This window comes from Amblyomma maculatum, chromosome 1 (genome assembly GCF_055883805.1).
Source record: "Amblyomma maculatum isolate TAMU_Amacu chromosome 1, ASM5588380v1, whole genome shotgun sequence".
Lineage (NCBI taxonomy): Eukaryota > Metazoa > Arthropoda > Arachnida > Ixodida > Ixodidae > Amblyomma > Amblyomma maculatum.
In genome coordinates, this window is record NC_139344.1 from 64,558,011 (window position 1) to 64,569,218 (window position 11,208).

Genomic DNA, 11,208 nt, shown 5'->3' on the forward strand with positions numbered 1-11,208 from the left:
TTCTCGGTTATGATATTGATTGATATTTTGAAGAACTATTTAGCACCACGTCAGAACAGACGAGATGGGTGAATAGACACGGTTCATGCTATTCTGAACGTTTTGACAAGAAACGGTTATTACGTGTATCGGAGGTCAAATATTACAACTCTTCTTGCTGTCAAACGTTAGACCGGAAACATATATAAAATAAAGCAGAAGTGGGAGCTTTCTAACCAAACTACTTTCATATTTTTGGTTCAGAGTTGGAGAAATTGACACAATGCACAAGTGATACTACAATTCTGCGAAGGGCGAATGAAGCCCAACCCACACTTCCCTTCAGCTTGGCTTTGCTGATAATGAGGACGCGTTAGGGGGGTTACAGCTAGGCCATAATAATCGCAGTCTGTTCACTGTGAGCTATCAACGCGGAGCATGCATTATGTACGCAGTTTCCCGCACTAATGCAAAAAAAAGGGACTAATGGTGTTCCAGATAAAAATACGTTCGTAAACTGTGTCGTATGCAACTTTCCCAACTTAATTGGAACGTTGGCTCATATAGTCAGGTGCTTTCCAAGTCTACAACTTATTTTCTTTACCTCAACGTATTTGAGCGATCTATTTTAATGTTCTGCTTAGGCTTTAGTTACTATAGCTAGAACCTAAATGGAATCAACTTAAGAGTAACACTGTCGTAACCAGACCGCGCATGAACTGGCATGCGCTATGACATCTGACATAAAGTATGACATCAGGCATTTAAGCAACCACATGGGATATCAGACACCCGTCAGCAGCCATGTGTCGCAGCGAACTGGCGCCATGGGAGCTATGATTTGGGCAGGGTACAGGTCACATGCGGTGAAGAACAAGCGTCGAGAAGGACTACCATGCTCAATCAACGATAGCCTGCGTAAACAAGAAATGGCTCTAGAGGAACGTTGCTGAGTGTTTTAAGTTCGTTATTATCTAACACAATAACGGATAGTATAATTACAACTTATGTCTGACGATTGTTAAAGAACTCGTACATCTTAAACGTCTCGCACCGTATGCTGAGTAATAGATTGAGCAAACACCAAGTCCTCCCCGGCAAAATTCAGAACCTTGCAAATCATGTTTCAAAGAAATGAGTATTTGTGGCTTAGCCGACGTTTTTGGTATATAGAATGAGTCTACTCGGCTTTCTTAACTCTTTCTGAGCATCAGAACCATGAGAAAGTTCCCGTAATCGTGCAGAAAGACCATACGGTGCCTTTCTGCTTATCTTTATTTGCTCTCAGTGTTCCTTTCATTATTTTTTGGCAATATTATCTGCACATGCCTGTCATTTCATGCCTTCTACAATGCTTGACTGTGCCTCTCCTGCTACGATCATACATAGTCTGCTCTATTTGAAATAAATAAAGAACTAAAAGCCAAAATTGCAGGGATTGTGCGGGGACCAATGAAATATGTATATATATATATATATATATATATATATATATATATATATATATATATATATATATATATATATATATATATATATATATGTATATATATTGTGAAGAAGACGATGAGCTCTTTTTGCTGGACGCTGACGAAGAGGAAGCAGTTTGTGGAATTGTGATCGCGTAGGTCATCGTGCGCTTCCTCGCCGACCTCGACGCCATCCTCGACGTGCAGATTAAACCTTCTCTTAATCTTGGTGGAGGTGCGGCCTGGTACCCTTGCCTCAGACTGGAGCTTCGCACCCGCACGCTACCGGTAATTCACATGGCTGAAGACGAACACCCACCAACCGCCCCTATGACTCCGCCGGTCGTCTGCTCTGCACTCTAAAAAAAAAGAGTGTAAAAGGAGGGTAACTTCGGGATTTATGCTATCTGAAACCGCATGGCTTAAAATACCCTGCGCAATCACCCGCACGGAAGACGTTAGTCTCTCTCGCATGACTTTACACCATTTCGTCCCTGCAGCTCAAGCAAAAAAAAAGTTTGCCGCTTGTTTCTTCTTTTTTTTTTTATGATGGTAACCGGTTTCAAGCTGGGTGCGGCTGTGTTCCTACTTCCCGTCCGATGTCCTTTCAAGAGCTACCACAAAAGGACCCCTCGTTTTTCCCCGGAGGAGGTGGGGAATCGTCGAAAGTTGGGAGCATCTTATCTTCTTACAAAAAGCGGTGCCTCCCCCCTTCACCCCCCCCCCCCCGACACCCGTCCCGTCTTTTGACTCCTACGCGAGCTTGACCGTGGAGAGAGCAAGGCCGAACTCAGAACAAGGGCGGACAGACAAGTGTGTACGCTGCAAAACAGGGAGAAAGGGGAGGTGAGGGGGGAGTGGTGGTGAGACGAGAAGCGAAGCAGTTGCTTTTTAGTTTTGTTGCTTTTATTCTCAACGCAGCGTCACGTGTTCGTAGTTGCTTGAGCCTGCCTGCGTTCCCTGCGACTCTGCTAGTCCGAGAAGACGACGACGGCGATTGCCGCACGAGTCAGCGTTCGTGCTCTTTGTCGTTGGTACTCATCTGTGTTTTTAGAAAAGTTCGGTTGCTCTCAGCGATTATTTCATCGAGTGCGCTCATCGATGCCTCACTATGAAACGACTTCGTGAAAGTGTGAACTTCGGAATGAAACGGCGGATGGCTGGTCGTCGCGGTGGTGGCGTTCCAACGGATCCTTGGCGCCAAATTTCAGCCGCGCATGTAAGTGACGTTTTACATTTCGTTTTACGTGTTTTTCTCTGCTATTTAACTTGGCCTGAACATGTTTTGTTATTGCTTACGTCCGCGACGCTGCTTGTTTGTCTGTGAAACGGCCTCTGAGCACGACGTCTTGGATCCCAACCTGAGCATACCACTCCCTCAGTTCAGACTGGAGGAGCGGCGCATCCCAAAATTTTTAGAAGGTCACGACCTTTTTGCGGGATGTTAATGGTGCATTTTTAGTCGTCTACGACGCTCACAAGCATATCCCGCGGTCGAAAGTATGCGTCGACGAGCGCTAATGCAGTCCCGGTGATACGCATTGACGTGTTTGCATGCCGCATTATTTTTGCTCGCTGCCTACAATCGATTTTGATCGTCTGTTGTTGCTGCTTTACGGGAACGTTGCCATAAATGCGGGAGAGCATGCAGGGTGATGGGTTAAGTTTACGGTTCTTTTGCCAGCAACTTGTACGTTCGAAGGCAGCGCGCTTGATATCCTAAAGTCACGCTTTCAGAACGCCGATTTAACCCCGCAGTTTTGAGCTGATGGCGTCGAGACCAGAGGTGGGACCGAGCCGATTCGTGTACATGTATACTGTCGCAGTGACGCAATGTGCAGGAAAGACATTTCTCACGCTTTTTTTTTTTTTTTCGCTGCAGGCTCAAGTCCTTCGTCTCGTCTGCGCAAGAACGTAGACTGTCGTTTCTTCAAAGAATTTGAAACTGGTCTCTGCTATCCGTGCTGGTAAGTCCAAAGCATTGTTTCCGTCCAGAAAGGGGCGTTTAAATTGACACGCGCACTTTTGTGGCACATATTGCTGATCACAGACATCTGCCTCAATGTATACTGCTTGGGATTCTCGTCGGAGAATATTTATGTCGCGTGCCATGTGTGTGTCTCCTTGCGTGTTGCCATTTTCGCTCATGCCGTGCAATATGGTGCACGCCCAGACAGTGACTTATCAATTGAGTTTCATTGTGTTTGAGGGCGTGTGCGAGTAAATGGTGTTATTTAACTTGCTGATCACTTATGTTAAAAACTGATATTAAATATTGGACTCGATCAAATCACTTAACAAGTGAAAAATCTGGGTTAGCTGGTGATCAGATGTCTTCAGCATTGAAGCAAACCATGTGTCACCCCTTCTCTGCTTTAAGACTGACTTTCTTTTTGTAATCGGTACATAAAAAGACCAGCGCAAAAAAAAAAATAATAATTACGGGGACAAAGGAACAAAAAATGACAGGACGGGCACTGAAATATGTTTTGTGTTCCTTTGTACCTGTTTTCTTTTTTTTCGCTGGTCTTTTAGGGTGTAAGTATGAACCAACTGGCCCAAACAGCTATTTTGATTAAATGTGCTAATTTTCGTTAGCGAGCTAAGGAAAATTTTTATATCACTAATATTTTTCATTTGGGGATTTGCTATAGTTTCCACTCAGCTATTTCCATTCTGAACTTTTCAGCCTCCTGACCCATAGAAAGGAGGCTATGCCTGACCAATAACAGCACATCCTTTTCCTTCTGTAGTTTCTGTTGTCAGACATTGTGTTATACTCATTACTACAATTCACTGGTACTGAGACATTCCCTCATTGAAGTTAATGTGTATTGTCATTGTGCTAGCAGTTTGTCATAAATCTGCTATTCTAGTTTATTTAAGCAGTTATTTCGACTTTAAAGAGGTGGCAGATATTGTTACAGATATATCTAGGAACAGGAGTTGTAGCTTTTAAGCTCATTGTCAAAATATTTGAGTCATTGTTGTGGCATGTGTGGTGCCATTATTTTTTGTACTATAGTTATGTATGTACTAGTTACAAGTATCATGCTAATGTTATGAATGATACCTTTGCGGCAGCGTACCTGCCAGTAGGAGGAATACGGTGTAGAAGTGCTGTTACTCCTGCTTCTAAAGATCAACCTGCTTTCTTCAGCGCTGGACGACTACTTACGGCAAGATTTGTGTGGTATGTATTTTTCGACATAGCTGTGGCATTGTGGTCTGTTCATTGTTGCTTTATGTCTATCAAAGAGCATATTTTTCGATGCTGAGGAGCAATAGCCCTGGCATTACATTGATTTTGGAACCATTCAGTGCTATTGAGCAAGTTAGCAAGGGAGGAATTTTTTCAGTATGTAATCGATCTGAACATGTTGACTTCTTTTTATTGAGTGAGCTGTTAATGTATGCCTCTTTTCTTTTTTTCTTCAAAACCTAATATTTAAATTGTTTGCACTTGGTTCTCAGCAGTAAGGTTATGTTCTCTGATGGGTGTAATTTTCAACAACTCACATGCTCTTATGTTGCTAGGTATGTCCACAATAGAATGAAACTAAAAATGAAGTACAGCAGGTGATATGTAATGGACGGTATTTTAGCACTTTCAGCTTTATTGTTTCTTTTGTGTTCTTTATATTGTTTTGTGCCATTTGTACTCAGCGTATTTTCCTTGTGTTCCACCACTACCATTTAACAAATATATATATATATATATGCCCCCACCCCTTATGTCATGTCTATGGGCCTATAAAGGGAGAATGAATGAAATGAAATTTGCAGTACAATTAGAACTGGATTGTGCAGCACAGTGGACATGTCTGTGGTAGAGGATAATGGTTGAATGGCTAATCAACCAAAATTGACTTAACTTTTGCATTTTAATTTTAGGGGACAGTATTATATACCAGAAATGAGGGTCCCCAATATTATAGGTGAGCCCAGTTCTTAAATTTTCTGAAAGAGCAATGTAGTTCAAAATACTGAACAAGGAAAGGCGTATTTGAAAACTATTGTCTTGCTTTCCCACATTGCATGTAAAAAATGTTGCTGCACTTGGTATTGTTGCCAGAATCATGTTAGCTTCTTCTGCATCATCAAAAACACAAAATATGTCTATATTATCTGAATAAGAAATGTCAGCAACACCCTTTTTTAGTTATGTAATGTGGAAAAACCAACTTACAAAGCTTTTAAAGGAATATTTTGGATGCTCATTATGTTAGACCACATAGATGATTAGGAGGGTTTTAGGCCTAGGCTCACTCATTAATAGCCTTCAATTTTGCAGTTTTCATATTGCCTCTTATAAACAAAAAGAATAGATAATTAAGTCTAATCCTGAAGCTGTACCAGGTACCCAAAGTCCACATTTCTGCACAACCCACCGGCAGAGACTGCACGGGTGTCTCTTCATAGTTTATGATTTGCAATCTGTAAAGGTAAAGAACATAATCTTCGAGAAATTTGTTGTAAACACTTTTTAATAATCATTCTTGTATAATATTGGTCAGCATTTACAATTTCATTAGTTAGGCATCTAAAGAGATAAGCAGTTGACAGTTCTGGCAAATTGCAGTTTATGAGAAGTTTTATTACTGCTGCATGTGCTGCGAGCATTACATGAAACAGCAATACATAGAATCTCAAGCTTTGTGGTTTGTTCAAGGAATTATAGGGGTATTGAAGTGTATTATTTTTTGCCTCCTGAGCAAGATAATGTAGTTTTGAAGTGAAACGGCAGTCTCGAGAAGTTTTTGGCATCGGCATAAGCTGATGTGTGGTGTGAAACTAGCAATGAACTTATGTAAAAGTTGCATTTTATTGTCATGCTTTACATAATTCTGCATCTGTGACATCACTGCAGTAATGCACATGTGCAGAAGGTGCTTTGGATGTGCCTTGCTATCATTGCTCTTTTAGCATGAAATGTTCCATCTTTCAGAAGTGGTATCCCGCATTTTATAAGGCATAGCCTCTGTGGTATATTCATGCCTTTTTCCAGGAATGTAAACTGCACTAAAGGCAGAAACAATAGAATGGCCTTAGACATACCCCTGCAGGAGCAAGCTCTGCAGGAACAAGCTTCATTCGTTATATTCATGAGAAATGACAACGAATGCAAGAACAAAAGAACCTCCCCCCATCCCTCCTCCCCCCCAAAAAAAAAAGAAAAAAAGAAGAAGAAGAGATTTGCAGTTCTCACTTGTGATGGATGATCAGATGACTAAAGACAGTGTAGTCTCAGGAAAACATTAACACTATAGGCAACATAAGATAATGTCATGAAGGACCAGAGACAGTGTTTTCTAGGAGGGTGAGACCATAGTGACTAGAAACAAGACCACTGGTATGGTCAGGTGTGAAAGCAAACTATAATGTTTGGGTGTTGGAGTGGAAACCAGCAAACAACAAAGGTGAAAGTGAAGATGATAAAACAAAGTTTAACATAAAAAGCTAATGATAAAAAAAAGGAGAACTGCACATATGAACGAGTAGAGGGAGGGGTTTTTTAAATCACATCTTTTGCCTTTATTAGGCTAGCTTCTATTTTATCAATATGTTTTCATTCATATTTCTTTAAATAACCCTCTGGGTAGTCCAACATCAGTGATGCCTATGGCTTGACCCTGCTCCTAACAAGAATATGTCTCATTGTATATTGTGTCTTATTGAGCATATTGTCAATTTTTTCTGAGATTGCAATGTGCTAGTTGTCTATGTGTGTGTTAGTGGCACAGGTAAAGCTCAGATTTGGAGAATTTTCATTGATCTATATATTGTGTGATTTCACAATTCTCATTATATAAACACTTGGAAGCCTGTACTGGTGCACTATTTCCATCTGTCTTCCTTTTTACTTGCCCTTTGTGCAGTGTTATTTTTATATGTGAATTAATTACTCCATAAGCATGTTTTGTGAGACTTTCTTCGTGAGTAACTGATTACAAGTTCTCTTTTCTATGCAGGTCAAATACGTGGTACATCCCTGCCCTGACTGTGCGGAGAAGATTATCCAGTCCCTTGCTGCAACTTCGGTGTATAATGAGGTAAAATAAACACCATGGTATGTTATCTTAACCGATTGTTCTGTAAATTCTTTTTGTTCACTCTGCAACATAACTTACGGCTTGAATACAACATGACACAGCCTACCTCACCTGAAACATTGCTCACTGTCACACTCCAGACGACACAAAGATATTGCAATGTTTCAACATAATCTTTCCTTCCAGAAAATCTTGAAATGTATTGGTTAGCTTTATTCCTGCTTCCAGTGACCAAGTTTACGATGCAGATTGGTAATAGTACTCTTGTGTGGATAGCATATATATACCACAAGATGATGCTTAGATACCCTATGTAATATGGCATTACTTTAAACTGCTTGGAGGGCAACGTTATCCTTCTCCTGGTGGTATAAGCTTGCACCATAAAGGTGCAAAACTTTGCGCTCTTTGTCGTAATATAAATTTATACTCTAAAATGGTAACTTTGCACCTGTACATACAGGATAAGCTTACGTTGTCAAGGTGCAAACTTGCACCTTTGATGCAAGGGTATGCTTATGCCATCGACAGACTAAAACATAGGCCTTTATGAAAGGTGCAACGTTATGGCTAGGTAGAATACAGTTACACTGCTTGTGAAGGTGCAAGTTTATGCTACCAGAAGCGTAATGTTACACTACATGCAATGGTATAAATACTTAGTCTTCCAAGACACAGCGTAACCTTACCCCAAAAAGGTGTTAGCTCAGCGCCAAGCAGTTTACCCCCCAAAAAGACTAAGATCACACCTTTTTTTTTTAGAGTGTGGCTTCTTACGCCACCGAGACCCTGCGCTCTTCAGCGGGACAAACGACACCGACTGTGACGACTGGCTTGCTTCATATGAGCGAGTGAGTTTGTACAATAAGTGGGACGACGCACAACGTTAACGAACGTTATCTTTTATTTGACCGGAGTTGCCAACCTGTGATATTGCCGCGAAACCTTCAAAAGTGTATTTGTTATTTTTTAACAGCCGCCGACATACAGGCTTATCACTCTGATTCTGGACCGCGTATCAGTTCCGTAATCTTTGTTTGTTAATTCTCGATGTCGCGAGTCACACCTTTATCAGTTTCGTTGTAGCGCAAGATGCACCGAGATCTGTCTCGAAGGTTCCGGCCACTCGGGTGTCTTTCCACAATGTTCCAGCCCGTGCTGGTAGCTGTTTGCGACGTTATCTAGATTGTTCAGTGCAGCCTTTAAATTGAGCGTTGACGAGTGTGACGGGCATTTCTTTGTTTGAATATCGACGAGCATGTTTGTTTCTACCGCCGCCGCCGAGTTGCTTAGTTCTTTTGCGGGCGCAAGTCAGCCCAAATAAAGATTTTCTTCAGTGCAATCATCGACCCTTCATTTGTGTCTTCGACCTCGTCACCACTACGTGACAATATCGTAACGAAGCCAAAATCACGAATTGGGACTCCTTTAAGGCGAAGCTTACCACCGTGTCTCGTCGTCCTACTGTACTCAAGCTCCGCGCCGAACAACGCTTGCACGATCGAACGCAACGGCTCGGCGAGACGTTTACCAGTTACATTGAAGAAGTTCTCCACCTATGCAGTCGCGTAAACGCCCAGATGCCCGAGGCACAAAAGATCAAGCACATCCTGAAGGGCATCAAATATGAAATCTTTCTCGTGGTTAACATCCCGGGATTTGACAACTGTTGCACAAGTTGTCAACCTTTGCCGAAGCTACGATGAGCTGCGCAAGCAGCGACTCCTCCCTCGGCATCCTTCCGCGCCCGTGGAATCACTTTCTGGCCTCTCCGCTACATCTAGGACCTCATCGCTTCTGCAGCAGTTCAAAGATATCACCCGAGAGGATGTTGCTCGCCAAATATCACTATTGCCCACAAACTGCGAGCTTTCCGGCAATTTGGCGCTCCTTCGACAGGTCATCGCCGACCGCGTAGCGGACACCTTTCCCCCTGTCCATCCGCCAGCACCCATGCCTCAGCCCGCTCTAGCGGTTGGGACCCTCGAATACGCCGACGTCCCTGTCGCACCACCAATGACATGCGCCCCCACTCCTGTCGCACCGCTGACGTACGCTGCGGTCGCTGCCCGACCACGGCCACCTAGCTACCCTGTGGTGTACACTACGCCTCCAGCGCCTGTACAGGAATTTCTTCAGGCGCCACAGCCTTTCGTTCCACCTCGTCCGCAGCGCCGCAATCCATGGCGAGCAAGTGATAACCGTCCCATTTGTTATTCTTGTGGATTTGCTGGCCATATTGCCCGGTACTGCCGAAATCGCACTCCCGATGATTTTCCATCGCGCCGAACGTCAGCTTCCTGGCAGCAAACTCGGGATCAGTATACAGCCGCCGATTCATCTGCAGGTTTCGTTGCGAATGACCGCACTACCTTTTCTCCTGTCCGCTCAACCTCGCCGCGTCGCCGCTCCCTATCTCCTCTGCGCCGGCGTCCCAATCTTGCGCAAGAGAAAAACTGAATGCCGCAGTTCCTGAGGCGAAAACTGCGCAACGAGTGAACTGTAAAAGGCCTCACGTATCGCCTGCAAATCTGCTTCGAGTTTCTGTTGAGGGCGTTATAGTACTGGCTCTGGTCGATACCGGCGCTGCTGTTTGTGCCATGGCTGCAAGTCTTTGACGTTCATTGCGCAAAGTGACGACACCTATTTCAGGATTCTCGCTATGCACAGCAAGTGCCAAGCCTGTAGAGCCTATAGCGGTGTACACAGCTCGCGTCATCATTCAAGACGTTGTGTACGCAATAGAGTTCGTAGTTTTGCCTTCCTGCTCTCATGATCTTACCTGTTGGGATTTTCTGTCGCGTCATTATGCGGTGATCAACTGTGCTCGTGCCGAACTGCAGGTTTTTGCGCTAGACGAACTGTCGCCGGACGTTCCTTTTCCCAAAGTCCTCGTTGCCCAAAATATTGATCTCCCTGCGTGCTCTTTCGTTCTTGTGCCCACCGCTTGTGCGTTTTCCCGCCGTACTGATGTACTTTTCATCCCATTGTCTAGCTTTCTAAACCGCAAAAATTTTCTCTTGCGTTACGCCCTACTTTCTATGTCAGCTGGCCTCACCGCGCTCTGGATTTGTGATCCGTTCTCATTTCCCGTATCCCTGCGTCGCGGTAAATGCCTTGGCACCATCCAGATCATTGATTCTATCCTCCCTGGTGACGCAACACTCGCTTCACAGCCCGCTGACTCGGATGCACGCACACCGCCTGTTCTTGCGCTGGACCAGTCTTCTGCCGACGTTTTCCTCCGCTCCATCGACGCCATTCTTCCTGAACCTCAACGCTCTGAACTTCTCGCGCTGCTTCATCAGTTCCGTTCTTCATTCGACTCTGACCAGCCTGCTCTGAGCCGCACACAACTGTTGCCCGCCACATTGACAGCGGTTTCCATGCTCCTCTACGTCAGCGCCTCTATCGAGTGTCAGCCACCGAGCGCCGAGTTATTTAAGGCCAAGTTCACACAATGCTTTAGAATGGAGTGATTGGGCCCTCAACAGTCTCTGGGCCTGCCCTGTTTTCCTAGTGCGGAAGAAAGACGGTTCTATTCGCTTCTGCGTAGACCATCTTCGCCTAAACAAAATTACGAGGAAAGACATCTACCCTCTTCCGCGTATAGATGATGCATTGGACTGTTTACAAGGTGCTGAACTCTTTTCTTTGCTCGATTTACGATCCGGTTACTGGCAGGTGCCCATGGCTGCGGAAGATCA

At 43.9% G+C, this 11,208-nt stretch overlaps 1 long non-coding RNA gene across 1 annotated transcript; it reads left to right on the plus strand.

Annotated features, from left to right (window-relative positions):
* The first annotated feature begins 2,010 nt into the window (after positions 1 to 2,010).
* Positions 2,011 to 7,741, plus strand: LOC146202686 (uncharacterized). Its single transcript, XR_014703727.1, has 4 exons — positions 2,011 to 2,667; positions 3,331 to 3,415; positions 4,533 to 4,641; positions 7,421 to 7,741. It is a non-coding gene; the product is annotated as an uncharacterized LOC146202686 (long non-coding RNA).
* Positions 7,742 to 11,208: the final 3,467 nt, after the last annotated feature.